The 15,884-nt window shown below is 30.8% G+C and overlaps 1 long non-coding RNA gene across 1 annotated transcript; it reads right to left on the reverse strand.

Moving 5' to 3' along the window:
• Window positions 1-8,865: 8,865 nt before the first annotated feature.
• LOC144424398 (uncharacterized) lies at window positions 8,866-11,139 on the reverse strand. The gene is made up of 5 exons (XR_013476696.1): window positions 10,979-11,139; window positions 10,701-10,748; window positions 10,040-10,075; window positions 9,385-9,472; window positions 8,866-9,101 (listed from the first exon to the last, which is right to left on the reverse strand). It is a non-coding gene; the product is annotated as an uncharacterized LOC144424398 (long non-coding RNA).
• Between the last annotated feature and the right edge of the window lie 4,745 nt (window positions 11,140-15,884).

Genomic DNA, 15,884 nt, shown 5'->3' on the forward strand with positions numbered 1-15,884 from the left:
TAGTATTTTGTGTCTTGTTTCTTAAAATTGTGTTATTTTCATGCAAAACGAGCTTAAAGATAAATATTAAACATGACAAAATATCTTATGTTCTACACACTTATATTACTTTTTAGAACAAGAAATGACAATTTTACAGGATATTTCTAATTACCGTAAGTATTTACATTTATCGCCTAATTAATCAAGTTTAAAGTGATTTTCTGACATGGCAGTATAAAGAAATTTAATCGGCAATTATCTATTTAAACAATGAACCTTGAATTTTTTTTTTATTGTTATCTTTTTTTTTTAATGCAAATCTAGTATTTTACTATCAATTATGGATTTAACAAATAACAAAATTTTTATTGCTTTGTATACACAATTGATTTACTAGAAATACCTTTTCTATATCATTCATACTCTTCAATCTTATGATTACAGAAGACTCTTTGGAAACAAACAGTAAGTTACAAACAATTAATAATTTTTTGGGGGGTTGAGTACTGATGAAAATTAAAATTCAAAGGCGGTAAAAAAAATCTGGATCTAAATTGCTTTACCAAGTAATATTGCTCCTTGATCCTAATATTCCTAAGATTTTCTCATTCTGAGAAGTGTATTCCACAAAATACACAGTTCTGTAAAGTTTTGTGACATTAGTCTTTCTACAATGCTGAAGTATTGTTTAGTGGCCATGAGCCCAAAGACGTAAGTCTATATAGCCTACTGATAATTGACTGACTGATCGTTCTCAATGAAAAAATCGTAGCTTTTTATTAGTGTAGAAGGATCATTCTTACAAGAAGTAGTGTTTAGATAGGTCCGATAGAATTTCTTTCGCTGTATTCCATTAGTCCGCGCAGTATTCCATTAGTTTGCATAACATGTGTCTTTGCAACAATTTAGGTATATAACCCTGATTTTAAATTGCGTTTTGAAATAATAAAAAAAAATCTTTTTTTATGAAATCACTTTTTTTTTTCCAGTTGCAGTTTTAAAAAGGACAATAGCAACAAAATAAATTATAAATCAATATGAATATTTTTACAATTTCAACTTATCTTTTTTTTTCCAAGTGCAAGACCCCATCACAGATTTGAATGAGGCTTTAACAAGATATAATGGTGGGTTAAGAGAAGTATTCTGCTTAGCAATCTCGTTTTATGTTCAAGCGAAGTCATGGTCAAATTTTTTAGTACTAAATTTTTGCTCCGCTATTTTATGCTAGATTTATCGGTGGTTTATTGATTTGAAATAAAGATTTCATCTGAGTAATACATGAGTAACAAGACTTGTAACAAACACACTATCCTTTAACTAAAGGGTGTGCAACCTTCATTACAGGCGGGCCAGATTTAAGTAATTGGGTGAAGCCGCGGGCCTCACCTTCATTTAATATAGCCTTTCTAGTAGTTGTCCTCACAAATAATTGTTTTCTTTTGCTATGGATATCACAAGTTTGGGTCCTTGCAGAAATGTTGAGTTAAAACGTTGAGTTAAAAGTTGAGTTCTAAAGAGAACTGCCTTTCAAATTTATTATTATACCGAATTTAAACGAATTCAGCGAGAAACACATTTTTATAACATTTGTGTATTTTGATAGTCAGTTTTGCTAATATGACAATGGCACTCAGGTACTGGTACAGGCTTTACGACGTAAAGGGATTAGAATTGCTCGCACGTAAAATCGTTTTGGGGGCTCATTATTCAAAACTGGCACTTTTTGCGCGCACACAATTTTTTCTTGTGAGCCCCCTTTTACTCACTGGCCGCAGTTTGCACATCCCTGCTTAAACGCAATTAAATTTAGATTTAATTGAGAGGTACATTGGTGTCCTTTTCTTTCTTATGATTGAAACTTTTGAATTTTCAAGAGAGAATATTCAAATTCAATTTTAATGGTAAACTTTGGAACTTGTTTAAAAGTTGAAAAATTTAATGTTAACTATCATTGCTAACCAACAGCATTTTGACTACGTTTATCAGAATTTTGGAAACTTTAATAAGAGTGAAGGAATAAAATATGTTTTATTTTTTACTTTTAGAAAGTTTGGAATTTCTGTCTAGTATGTTGGACAATATGCTGGAAGTTTACGAGTCAATTTTTCGAAGAATTTGAAAGTTGAGATACTCAATAAACTATTGGCGTAACAGGAATTTGGATTTCATATTTAACGTACAGTTGTATTCGTTTTAATCTCTCCCGTCTAGTTTTGAAATTAAACATTAAGCTTTAATAAAGTTTCTGCAGAAAATTGTTATATTGTGTATCAATTTATAGGGTGTGTTCAACCGAATAGGTTTTTGTATTAGAGTATTCTATTCAGACATATTTATTAACTCAAATTTACAATTTAGCAGAACTTATTCATTGGATAAAAAAAAAATTTTTCTTTAAGCGGTGCTATAGATAAAAGTAGGCAGAGATCTAATCTAATAATTAAATAAATAAAAAACGGACTCTTTAGTTAATTAAGTATATTTTTTGCATTTCATTGAAAAATATTCCAATGTTAAATTTTAATCAATTTTCACACATCGCGGTGTATGTTAAAATGATGAGAGCCGTGGTTAAGTAGAAATCAAAAAATAGAGTTGAAGGGGATTCTACATTTACGTGTTGTGTGGCCGACTATCTTGCTCATTAGTTTGCAATAACGACTAGTAGTGTAAGGCAGTTTTTGTCTATTTTAAATGATAGTAATGATATTCTACGTTTCTTTCAATGAAAATTCAGCATATAGGTGGTTTCCCGCAAATATTAGGCAGCTTATTTTGATAGCTGTGTATGATTTTCATTAGGAATTCCAGTCTCCTGTGAAAAGGTAATTTGTTTGAGGTAAAATGGATATGCCAGACTTGTTTATAATGCTAGAGCGCGTAGAGCGCCTATCCTGGTAGATAAAACTAGAAGGTTGTTCGGACTGAAAGTGAATAACCACTATAAACTATGTAATATAATGGAGAATTTAGAAGGGATTAAACTGATATTCACTACATTCTAGCACTGTTTCAAAGTGTCTATACATGTCGTAAGATGTTCCATGTAATTAACGTAAAAACTGAAATTGGCGACAATATTTGCTCTTGAATCAGAGTTTTCCCATTCATTTTTGAATTGATCAATTTATACAGGCTGAGCCAGAAGTAGAGTAACAGTTATCAGTAATAAAATAATTTAACAACTGTTACCCTAATTTCGGTTCTTCCTGTATATATATATTACTTCCCACATATGTTCTGAAAAACATCTTTAGATGAATATCAATTTCATGCTTCTTTTCAAACACTTGGTTCGGTTTATCAATAATTGGGTCTTGTGTTGACAAAAATGCGCTCCAATGTCATCTTCAAATATATAAATATATTTTATTTTTCAAAATTGTTCAAAAATCGTTTATCGAACAAAACCTTTTTAACTATAAACTGTCGAATTAGAAATTTATACTTCCCTGCTATAATTAGGAAGGAGCAACGGTAATAATAAAGTCGCTCAATTTACTGGCATACCCTTACTGGTACTCAGAAGAATGGCAAATTGATAAACCTGCATAGATTGCATCCTCTTGAGTTGTTACTTTACCCGCCTCAAAAAATCATTGATATTTATTAGGTGCGACTGAGGAATATGATTTAAAAGCAACCGATATAAACTGAGGAAGCGGTGTGCAACCTGCGGCCCGTGGGCCAAATGCTGCCCATAAATAAATACTGTGAGGCCCGCGGAGAAGTGGCAATTTTGAATGATTTAGGGCCACTGAAACGATTTATTTTAATCTGTTACGTGCAAGTAATTCCAATCCGTTTGCGTTGCAAAGCTTATATATCGGAGTCCAATTTATGATCTTATGCCTATGACGTCACATTGCCCTAACAACTAACTAGCTCATGCGAAGCGACATGACAACACGTGTCATAAGATCAATAACCAATTTTATGTGCCTGCAACTACTAGAAAATTTAGGAACCTTTGTTATTCCAAAATTTTTTTCCATGTACAAATTTACAAACATCACTAATATTGGTAACATTTCCTCGTTCAATTGACTGTAATGTTCCCATAGATATTACATAAAATAATATAGAAAGAATTAAAAGTTTTACGTTCATGTTTTTTATTATTTTGACTACAATTGCTCTAACCGAATTCAAATTAAAAATAATCTTTGCCAAACAAATTGAACCAATTCCGTTGCCACAATTTCTAATGATCCAAAGCATATCTTCACTGCTCTTTGAGTATTGAGTCTATCTCCCTATTAAATGCAGTCATTGATGTTGTCACAATTAGAGCTTGAGCTAAATAAAAATTAAATTCATAAAATGAGAAGACATTAAATACAAATTCTTGCTTTTTTGATGCTTTTTTGTGAAATGCAATATTGACATATGACTCTTTTCATTCAAATTAATTTTTTGATAGATCAAGTATCTTATGTGTGAACACTCAGAATGATGGATTCTATGTTTTCAGTAGTGATTTATGTGTCAGGAGGATCCATTACATTATAAAAGTCGAATACAATTACATATTTTAAAAAAATATTAGAATCAATTTATATATTGACTATACTAACTAGCATTTGATTGAAATATTTTAAATTGCATAACATATTACCATAATATAGCATTATTATAGTTTTATTAAAATTTGCTCTTACCTGCCATACGTAGCATTTCATTTGATGCTTTTCTTAAGTCAGCTACAAAACAATGCAATAGGAAGTTCAATTATTTCATTCAATTACAATAAAAAAAATCCCATGTGTTATATTACGTATATGCAGTTACGTAACGTAATTATTACGTAACAAATATTAAAATAACATATTTGTATTTCAACAACAGGAAAGCGAATGCAATAAAATGACCGTCCGACTACAGCTCGCCACTGCTTATATGTTTATACCTTGTATTTTATTATTGAAAAAGACATGTGTTTTAAATGCAGAAACAAAAAAAAATATTAAATAAAAGAATTCAGTCAAGTGATATTTCAAAGCAATTAGAATCTATATATAAATACTTACTAGAGTACGCTGTTTTATCTGTTAAAAAATAAAAATATCAACAGTAAAAAATTTGGAATTTAATATTTATAATAGTTGTAATGTTCCCAACATTTATTTTTTTCTTCAAATATTGTTAAAATATGGAATAAAAATAAAAAACATAAAAAAAATTATTTTAAAATTCATGCAATGCGAGATATACAATGTCAGAGTTTTTAATATTAATCAATATTTTGATTGACTTCAGATATTTTTTTAGAAAATGAGATTACGAATGATATTAATAGACAAATCTAATCTTTCTAATATAATGATAAAACTAAAATTTACCGGATGTTGATAGTTTATCAATAATATCTCTGTCTTTTTCTAAAAATGAATAAATATTCAATGTACGAAGTATTGAATATTTTCCCGTTTATAGGTTTTTAAGATGATTTTATTTCATGATCATTCAAGTTTAAACAGGACGACTTCGAATTTAAATTATTGTGAAAACATGAAATAAACTTCGAGAAAAAAAATTATATTTTCGACAATTTTACTTTTTTCGAAGTCTATTTTATGTTTTCACAATAAATTAAATTCAAATCCGCCCTGTTTAAACTTAAATGAGCATGACATAAAATCATTTTAAAATCCTTTAAACTGTAAATAAAATATCTTTACGTCAAAATACTCACGAATCGTTTTCTCCATTGACTGTAGACCAATTTCTGAAATGATTCATATTTCAAATAAGTAAAGTGATGTTAATTTGTTTCACCAAGCATAGACCTGTTGATTTTATATAAAATAATCTGAAATATTCAATCGCAAATTCAATTCAATTTTTCTCTATCAACAATTACATACGTACCACTGTTTCTCAAATCTTCCAATATACTTTCAATCGTTGCAGTGTCTGCAAATGAAGGATTTTTACTTTTTCAATGCTTTAATATAAAGTTCTAGCAATCGTCACCATATATCAACTAAATGTTCACTTAATTATAGGCAAATCAACTTTTGCTATTTGTCATATCAGACATAGCAAATTACATATAGCTGCAGATGTCAAACAAGTTTCTGTTAAAAAAAACGTTACACTTTAACGCTTGCAATCAGATATATATTCAAACCTAACTTGGTATAATATATTATGAAACTTTTATAAATTTGTATTGGGTAATTTTACAATTTAGAGTTCGATGAAATGTAAAACGGATTTTGATAATATGTAAAACAGAGTAAGTTTTATATAAATCATATTCGAATGCGTCAATTCTGAGGTTGCTTATATTTAAAGTTTAGAAGACAGATTTAAAAATAGTTTATACTCACTTGATGCGGACTCTAAAATAAACGAAAAAACATGAAAAAGATTAGTTGTGGTATATAAAAATCTTGAACGCATTTGTGGTGTATAGGAACAAATGAAAAAAAACGATAAAAAAGGTATTTCATCGTAAAATACATTTTATAGAAAACTGAAACCTAAAAAATACGTAGTTATAGCAAGATATGTTGAATTGCGAGACTTCAGGATCAATCTTGAAGTGTAATTTTATCAAACGAAGCTCAGCTAAACTTCTCTGAAACAGAGATTTTCACACACATTTTTTTTTATAATGGCACATCATACAGCAAACTAATGCAAAATGCTTTGTCGTTTTTGAATATTAAAAACAAAACATTCTGACGAAAAGGGCTATTATGAAAAAGATAGATCTTATTTTGTCTTCGCATTAAAATGACTGAAAGAATGCATGTTTCATTGACTTGAAAATTAATTTTTGCTAAAAAAACGGGAAAATAACGATTTTACTGTAAATTTCTTTATATTCAAAAAATATAGTCATTTACCGCAAAACATCCGCCAATATACCCACCTCCATTATCAATTGCTGTAGAGGTAGATCCTATATAAATAAAAAAGTCATTGAAGTGGAATACAAAATATGAAACAAATATATGTTTAGCCTATACCTATATAAACGATAAAATGATCGAAACAGGGAACAACGAATGCACGCACGAAAACCCGAGAAAGCTAAGGTAATATATGATATTCCGTACACACTCACCATCCTCACTAGACAAAACCAACTTCTAAAATGCGTGTTTCATTGCGTGAAAATAAATTTGGAATGAAAAAGGTTAAAATTACGAATTTGATGTGAATTTCGGGCTTTTTTTCATTTACGCAAAACATTTCTTAGACACACTCAAAAAACAAACATATATATATATATATATACCCACCTTCACTATCAATTGTTGTAGAGGTTGATCATGTAAAAAATAAAAAACACATGGAAGTGAAATACAAAGAATAAAATAAACATAAGTTTACTCAATATCCAATACTGATGTAAACAATAATATGGCCGAAACCTGGGAATAACGTATGCACGAAAATCTGACAAATCTAAGGTTATTGATACACACTTACCTTCCTCACTAAATACGGAACCAACTAATATTAGCACTAAAGCAAAACTTTCAAGCATATTGTTGATCCGGAAAATATACGAGAATGTTTGCAATATTATGCATTGCACTTCCGGTAGGTATTATTTCTTGAGAATAGCATAGTGGATAGCGTGTGACGAACAGCAACGACGCCCGCAAAGATACTAAAAAATCTTTTCGAAAGGGGTTACCAGCGCGTTTGAACGACGAGTAATACTTTTTTTTTTACAAAAGGTGTCAAAAGTTGCTCATATTTGGGGACAGACACGACCAAAAATACATTTTTTATTGTATAAAAATAAATTTTTGATAAAAAAAGTTACAATTACGATTTTGATATGAATTTCCGGCTGCTTTTTCTCTTACAGCAAAATATATCTAAGTTACACTTGGAAAATAAACATTATAGGTCTATGTATACCTACCTCCACTATCAGTTGTTCTAGAGGTAGATCCTATATAAAAAAAAAAAGTCAGTGAAGTGGAATGAAAAGCTAAAATTAAAATATGTTTTAACCAATAGCTATGTAAACAATAATATGGTAGAAACCTGGGAACAACGAATACACGACAATCCGACATGTCTAAAGTAATAAATCTATTCTATGTACACACTTACCATCTTCACAAGTGACAAAACCAACCACTATTAAAACTAAAGCAAAACTCTTCATGTTATTGATCCAAACGATGTACAAGAAATGTTTGAAATAAAATGCCATGCACTTCAAGCAGTTTTTCTTTATTGAAAAGAACATATTGCACCGTGTATGGCAAACAGCATGTTTGAAAAATTGTATTGTTAACAATATGGTTGTGGTATTGTTTTAGGCATCTGGTAATTTTAATTACGCAGGTAATTATGTACATTTCGCAAGAATATATTTGAACAATATTCTTTTTAAAATCTGAACAACATGGGATTTGGAAATACTTTCAACAAACAAAACAAAAAACATATAACCAACGGCATACGAGAGAAATACTAAAAATTATTTTTAGTTAGTTTTACTATCAAGTTAATTAATCGCAAGTGACTTTAGTTTTCTCTCTCGCTCTCTTTTTGTTAATGCTTAATTAAGTCAATGAATGTGTGTTTTTGTTTTGAAATTATCACTAATTAATATTAATTGAAAATTGTACTAGCATTATTTTAAAACGTTTTCATTATGTTGAGCTGCTCCGGATACGCGTATAATGAACGTAGTCATTGAAAGTCAATACTAGTCAAATCAGCATGTATATCTTGTGCTCATACAACAGATAGAAAACATCTAAAGATAAGGAAATTTTAATTCTACGCTTTTACTTAGAATCTCGGTTTTGTTATTCAATGCATCATTGCGTTGAAATAAATCACACTCCAATGTCAGCAACAATTTTTCTTTTTCAATTTAATGTAAAATGTTGACATAGATCTTACATATATTAATAAAGAAAATTATTACAATTTTAATTTAGATATTTTATTATTATTTTGACTACATTTCTGCTAACAGAATTCAAATTAAAAATTCTTTGCCAAACATATGATCCAATTCCGTTCCCACATTTTCGGACGATTCAAATCACATCTTCACTGCCCTTTGATTAGTTTGTCTGCACCCCATTCTAATCGAACGGCTGTTTTTAACTGTAACTGCATTTGAACTAAAAAAAATTGAAAAAAGTTTTAGATCCATCAATGTGATGTTGTATAGTTTTTATTATTCAATTTCAGCCGCATTTTGAATTTGGCACTGTTTATATGCTATTAAAAATTAAAAAATTTTACATGTGTTTCAAAATATTCAAATGTAATCCTACGAAGAAAATGTAAATACTGAAACTGAATTTTATAATAAAAATTATTTCATACATTCATAATGTTTTCATGTTGTAAATAGCACTAGAAAAATTGAAATGAAAACTGTAAGAGTGAATAAAATATTACCAAAACAGGGTGTCCCATATACAGTATTATTAAAACTTTATCTCACTCATAAATATGTTCATATCCATTTGTGCATTCAATAAGTCAACTGAAAAACAATGCAGAAAGTTTTTCATTCAATTACAATACAAAAAAACGTGTGCTAATGATTTAATTTTTGCGATTCTAACTACTCATTTATCTTCTATGCTTCTGAGGCGCTAGATACGAATTCTTATAATGAATGCATTTTCTAAAAAAATTGAAAATTACTTAGAATAGTTGAATTAATCTATATAATTTATTATATGTATTGTGATATTGAATCAGAAACCAGATGTTGAACATCCTATTGCTACCTTACGCAGCATATCAACGTTCCTAACAGACATTTATTTTAATTGTCAGCTATTTATTTTAAAATATTTCACATTTAAAAACGAACTACCGTAATAGGTAATACAGACATAAAATGGATGTAACCTGCAAGGTTATATTAGTCGTTTAAAAACAGAAATTTAGAATATTTGTAAACGAAGAGGTTCATTCATTATCTATCTATTCAAATAGCAATTATAAGAGATGTACGCTGGGCATTCAAAGCTGAGATAAGGACAGACTGCTACTATTTTTTCAGATTACATTTATCTATACATAAGACAAAAAATGAAGTTACCTCGGACGAGATCAAATGCTGTTGTAAAGCCCATATCTAAAAGTATGCGAAATATGATTTAATAGTAATCTGTTCGTACTTTCAAATGTATTTTATAAATTGTGGTGGAGAGTTTCAGTAATTAGATATTTCTTTATGTGATTTTTTATTTCTTTAAATGAAGCACTACGAATCAGATTTTTCGCGAATTCATAGTATATTTTATATGTGTATCACTATCACTAAGCTAAGTGGTTTTAATTTTTTTTCCATGTAATCAATTATTCTGGCAGAACGCTTAATAAAATAAAACAGAGCCTGACCTCGGTTTACAGACATTTCTATGCCAATTTCACAAGTGCTCGCAAAGGATGGGTGTCCTAAAAATGTCGTGTCCCACTTTTCCACACTTGACCCACTTCACCTACGCTTATTTCAATTGTATGGGTTTTATTTCATATAAATCATGGAACTATTTGCCCACAGTTTTATATCTATCTTAACCCAAAATATGGTGCGAATTCTAAATCATATATGTACTTTTTTAACCATCGACCTTAGACTAAAACAGTTGAGATGCGTGCCAATGTTTGAAAAGTCTGCTTCAAGGGGACATGTGTGGGAAAACGAGAACTAATAAAACAACTAAGGCAAATTTATAATCTCAATATTGAAGTTTCACCTGTTGTGTTGTCTTCCCACGACTCCAAGGAAGAAGGGGTTCCTTCAGCTAAATATAAAATGTGCTATGCTTGTGTAATAAATGAACATATTTAGATTATTATTATTGATCGAATATTGTAGAAAATCATTTGACAATTGTCTTAGTACATTCATCTTCATTGCTTAAACTTTCACGTCTGACAATGCTCACAGACACTTTCTAACATAATATTGGAACAGTGTTTATACCGTGGAAAAAACTCTGAAAATGGAGAATTATACAGAAAACTAAAATACCTGGCAAACCAAGTGTAGCACTGGCGAGGACAGCCCCATACGCACTAGCACCCTGATAATGTAAAATGTCATGTTAATGTCCAAGAATCTGTATCAGATTTTGTTGTAATTTATTTATAATTAAGCTTAACTGAAGGCATTTACCAACAGAATATTTAACTTTCTCATGCTATCTTGCAGTTCTTAATTTCGTATCAAATTAATTTACGCTCCCACTCCAACAAGATTTGTTTAAGCAAATTTCCACACTTATGTCCTTCTCCCTAGATTTAAGCTAGATTTAACCCAAAGTTAGATGGAGGACTACAGTGTTGTAAAATAAACTGATCCCAAAACCAAATGTTTTCTCTGGATTTCAGAAACACTATGCTATGAGCTAACCGGAACGAAAAATTAACTTATTCATATAATTGACCTACATAAGTTTAAAACCGCAGAAAAAATCAAATATTACATTTGTCATCACGACTACTTCTTCATCTTGCTCCATCGTCATTGTCACACAAAGTGAAGCAATGGTAAGAACCATATAAATGCAATTTGACTTTTCCATATCTAATTAATGTTCTGCTCTTGTATGCAACGCTTACATCGAGCATTAACAGGCTTCAGTTTTGCTCTCCAACGCATAGGATGACGTGACGGTATTCCGCTATTAAATTGGCTTTAAAACCAATTGCTTTCAGCGGACATAATATTTCAGGCCTGAACAAAGGGTTTGTGTTGTTATAAAATTGAATAAACAATTAATAATATAGGGCATGTGCCATTTCAATTTTATTTTTTATTTTTGTAAAAACCACTTTCTTGCACTGCAATAAAGGATTCAGAATAGAAAATTGCCGATTTTAACATTTTTGGGGCCGTCTGTTACAACAAAAGCTATATGCATAATTACCACCACAAAGATATATATTTGCAAACGCTCCATATTCAATTACTGTTTTCCCCATCTGATTTTTTAAAAATTTTAATGAAAGGGCTCATGGACGATATTTCCTTAGTAATGTGGACTCAGCAAACATTATTTAATTAATGTGTTGTAATGGGGAGAGATCGCATGTTTGCAACTAATGACTGGCACCAACGATGATTACTATCTATCTGATTCTATTCTGGCAAAGAGACACAGAACAGAAGGAAAACAAAATGATTAAGCTGTTTACCAGCCATTTAATATCACAAATTACTCATTCCTAATTGGGTAAACATTTGTTCATATATGAATATGTGCGGTTGTGGATTAATATTAAAAAATGTTGAAAGGTAAAAAATTAGATTTATTTATTAACCGTACGCATTCATGTGCATCCCAAATCAAATTGTATCTGTTCGAGGCTGCTATAAATGGTATTAAATATTTAGATTGACCTATTCATAAGAAGATATAGTTTGACTAATGTTTAGTTTTACCAATGTGCGAGACTTGTAAATCAATATTAAAAAAACGTTAAAAGGAAACGAAGTGCGATGGAAATATCTTTCATTTACGCCACAATTTAAGGGGTCGTGTATACCATAGGCATCCGAATATAACCAAAGCTAGAGATAGGAATGAATAGTTACAACTCAGGTTAAATTTATCAATTTAAATTTCTAAGTTACCTCTGGCTACCTCAAGTGCAGATGCAAAGTCCAAATGCGAAATCACGCAAAATATGTTTAAAGATGATTTACTCTGGTAAAGCCAACGTCAACGTAGTTGTCATGTTCCCGTTTCTTGGTAATACTATAAATACAAATCTATTTTTTTACCTCTACAACACATTTACTATCGTGCAGTCTTGTAAAAATGTCGTTATGATTAGTAGAATAAATTTGACCCGATGATCTGTCAATCAATTACAAAGAGGTATTTATATTATTATTTTCATTGATCTCGAATTCTATGTAAATAAAACAATTCATGCACGTGAAAGTGAAAATTCTTCATGAAACAAACTTACCGCAAACTGAAACCAGGCAAAACGGTGTATTTCTTACAAAGGGAAAAGTATGCAAACACAATTACAATCAATTACTTTTTCCGCTTGGTATTGTGGACTCCTTCCAACTGCTCTGTTGGCCACGATCCCCCGATTGGGAACCGCTGATCTAAATAACACAAGTGGGAATGCTCTGTGTATATATATCAAACTTAAAAAATATGTATACATCTTTTATAACTGTCGGACACTCTGTAATGTAGAAAGTTCGATATCTCTATTACCATCACGGAATCGGACGCTGGGCAAAACGCTTATTTATCATTGAAGAGAAAGATCTCGACTTTTGCAGGCATTGGTGTGGTGATAGTACCAGGGCTAGCCGAACATTGAATATTTCCAGAAAAGTCAATTAGTCGCGGATGGAATTAATTTATCTTGAGCTCCCATTAAAACCAACAAAACAACTGAAGCATATTCCTTTTTTCCTGAATAAAGTTTTACCTGTGGTTTTGTCATCCCGTGAACCAGACCAAGAAAGAGTTTCTACAAATAGATAAATAGATATTAAGTAGATGATGCGTTTGTGTAAATAAATAAACGATTTTTTTTTAATTATTGACCAAATAATTTTTTTAACAATTCTATGCAGTTTTTTGTAAACGTAATTTCAATATTTTTACTTTAATTCCCACGTCTGTCCCAAAAGTAAACAGTAATACAGTAGAAACAATAATAAAAATGGAAAATATCACACATAAGAAAATAAAAGCTCAGTCGATTTCACCCATGGTTATATGAGGTTGGGTCTTCAACCACAATTCAACTTTCCGACTTTTAAAGTTAAATTACTAAACAATGCGTTGAGAATCAGGGCAACTGTTTTAAAATTTTATGCAATGCTACTTTCTTCGTCCTGAACAAGTTAGAATAAAAACTGGTAAAAGACACAAAATAATATAATAATATCGTTTCTGCTTTAACAACCTCTTCTTTCGTCAATGTTGTATTGAGCAACAAATTGGCAAGAACCAGATAAATGCAATTAGACTTCGCCACGCCATCATTGTCTTGCTCTTGCAATACCTACATAACAAAGAGCATCGGCTGACTTCCTTTTTTTCTCTATTACGCATCGGATTATGTGACGGTATTACGCCAGTAAATTGTGATATAGCAAATCAAAAATGTGATGTGGTTTAATATGATATTTTTTAACCCGCTTAAACTCAAAAATGCTATGTACCCATTAATTAAAAATAAAAAATAATTTTCGTACAAGTCGGACCCAAAATTACAATCACGTGCCACGGTTAAAATTGGCGCAAATGTTAGTCTTGTCAAAGCAAATTGACCAAACACGTTGAACGATCAAACACCCTTAATTTTTTTTATATAAATCATTCTGTTCTTGCTCTTGGTTAAACACAGCCCAATTCTGGACTAAAATATAACTTTCGCAACTAGAACAATTCTTGTACATTTGATTTGATCATTGCGTTTCATTATATAAATTATGATTGCTCTAAAATGAAAACAGATCATAGCCTCGGCGGTCAGCTCATTGAAACTTTTTGCCTCGTTTGTTTAAACGCACCATAGTAGTTCATTTACCTCTTGGGTAAATCTTATATTTTAATAAGTCATATTTTTCTAGCTCTTGGTCAGCCAAATTTTGGACTCAAAAATTACTTTCTGAACTAAAATATACTTTTAGAAACATTCTTGCCGAACCCGGGCCACCAATCATATTCTTGCTTGATCAATTGACTTTCAATAATATCTAACCTAATCCAGAACAGTGTTAGAAAACGGACAATTGGGACAATTTGGTCAGGTGGTAAAAACGTAGCGAAGTGTGACAATTGTGATAAAAAGTTGTAAGCGGGACGCTACATTTTGACACAACGCAGCGTATGAATAAATACGGAAATCACTTAAATTCGGATGTCATATTTTATGAAATTTTATTTTACAGTGAGTATATTTTTATAAAAATGACTATTTAGTAAAGTTGTTTACCCGTTTTCTAGAATTTATTAATTTATATTTTATAATTTATTAATCATATTTTTATCAATCTCAAAAAATTTCTAAATACAACATAGATTTCATCAGTCTAAAAAGTAGTTTATTCATAACGTCAGTGGTTCCCAAACTGTGGGTCGCATCCCCGGGTGAGGTCCAAACGGCGCCAAAAATGCTTGGTAAAACATTCATGTGGTACTTCTTTACCTTTCCCGCTGGACGACAGGTACCGACATTAGTAAATGTAATTGAGTGACAGTGTTACGAGCGCCAATATTGTTTTCGTTTATTAGCTTTTTTGATCATGTTACATCAGAATGAGTAGTTGACCTTAGTCCTTATCTTTTTATTTCTGAGTAACTGTAGGCTAAACCAGTGGTTCCACCAGCTAATACGAGAAACTGATTTTTCGCCAGGCCGCGAGAAATTATGTTAATTGGTTCGTTATTTTGTACCAGTGTAACCGCCTGGTTATCGAATATACAAAGCAAAGTTGCTCTATTTGGCGATTGGCCCCAAATTCGGTGTTTGACAAGTATGGTATTAATTGCCAGGGGGTGTCTTGGCCGAGTAATCACACTTTGGTTTTCAAGCAGTTGTGAAAGCGCTTTATTGATTAGCGCACGTGACTAAAATCTATGATTAGGCTACTTGTTTTTGTCAACATCGACTCCACATCAAAGTGAACATTTTCGTATTGCAATATTATGTTTTAAGACGTTTCATAAATCATTTTGAAGTGTTCCGAGCAGTCAAACATAAAACCACAAGTTCTAGCATAATAGAAGTCACTTAAATGATTCGGTACACGTTTTTTTCCTAATTAATTTTCATGTCCTGTTTTACTTTCGAATTAATAATGGAGAAACCTGTAATATGTCACCATTGAACTAAAAAAAAGACGCTGTTGAAATATTCTAAATAAGATTTTAAATTTATGTATATTTAGAAGC

Source organism: Styela clava, chromosome 1, assembly GCF_964204865.1.
Source record: "Styela clava chromosome 1, kaStyClav1.hap1.2, whole genome shotgun sequence".
Taxonomy (NCBI): Eukaryota; Metazoa; Chordata; class Ascidiacea; order Stolidobranchia; family Styelidae; genus Styela; species Styela clava.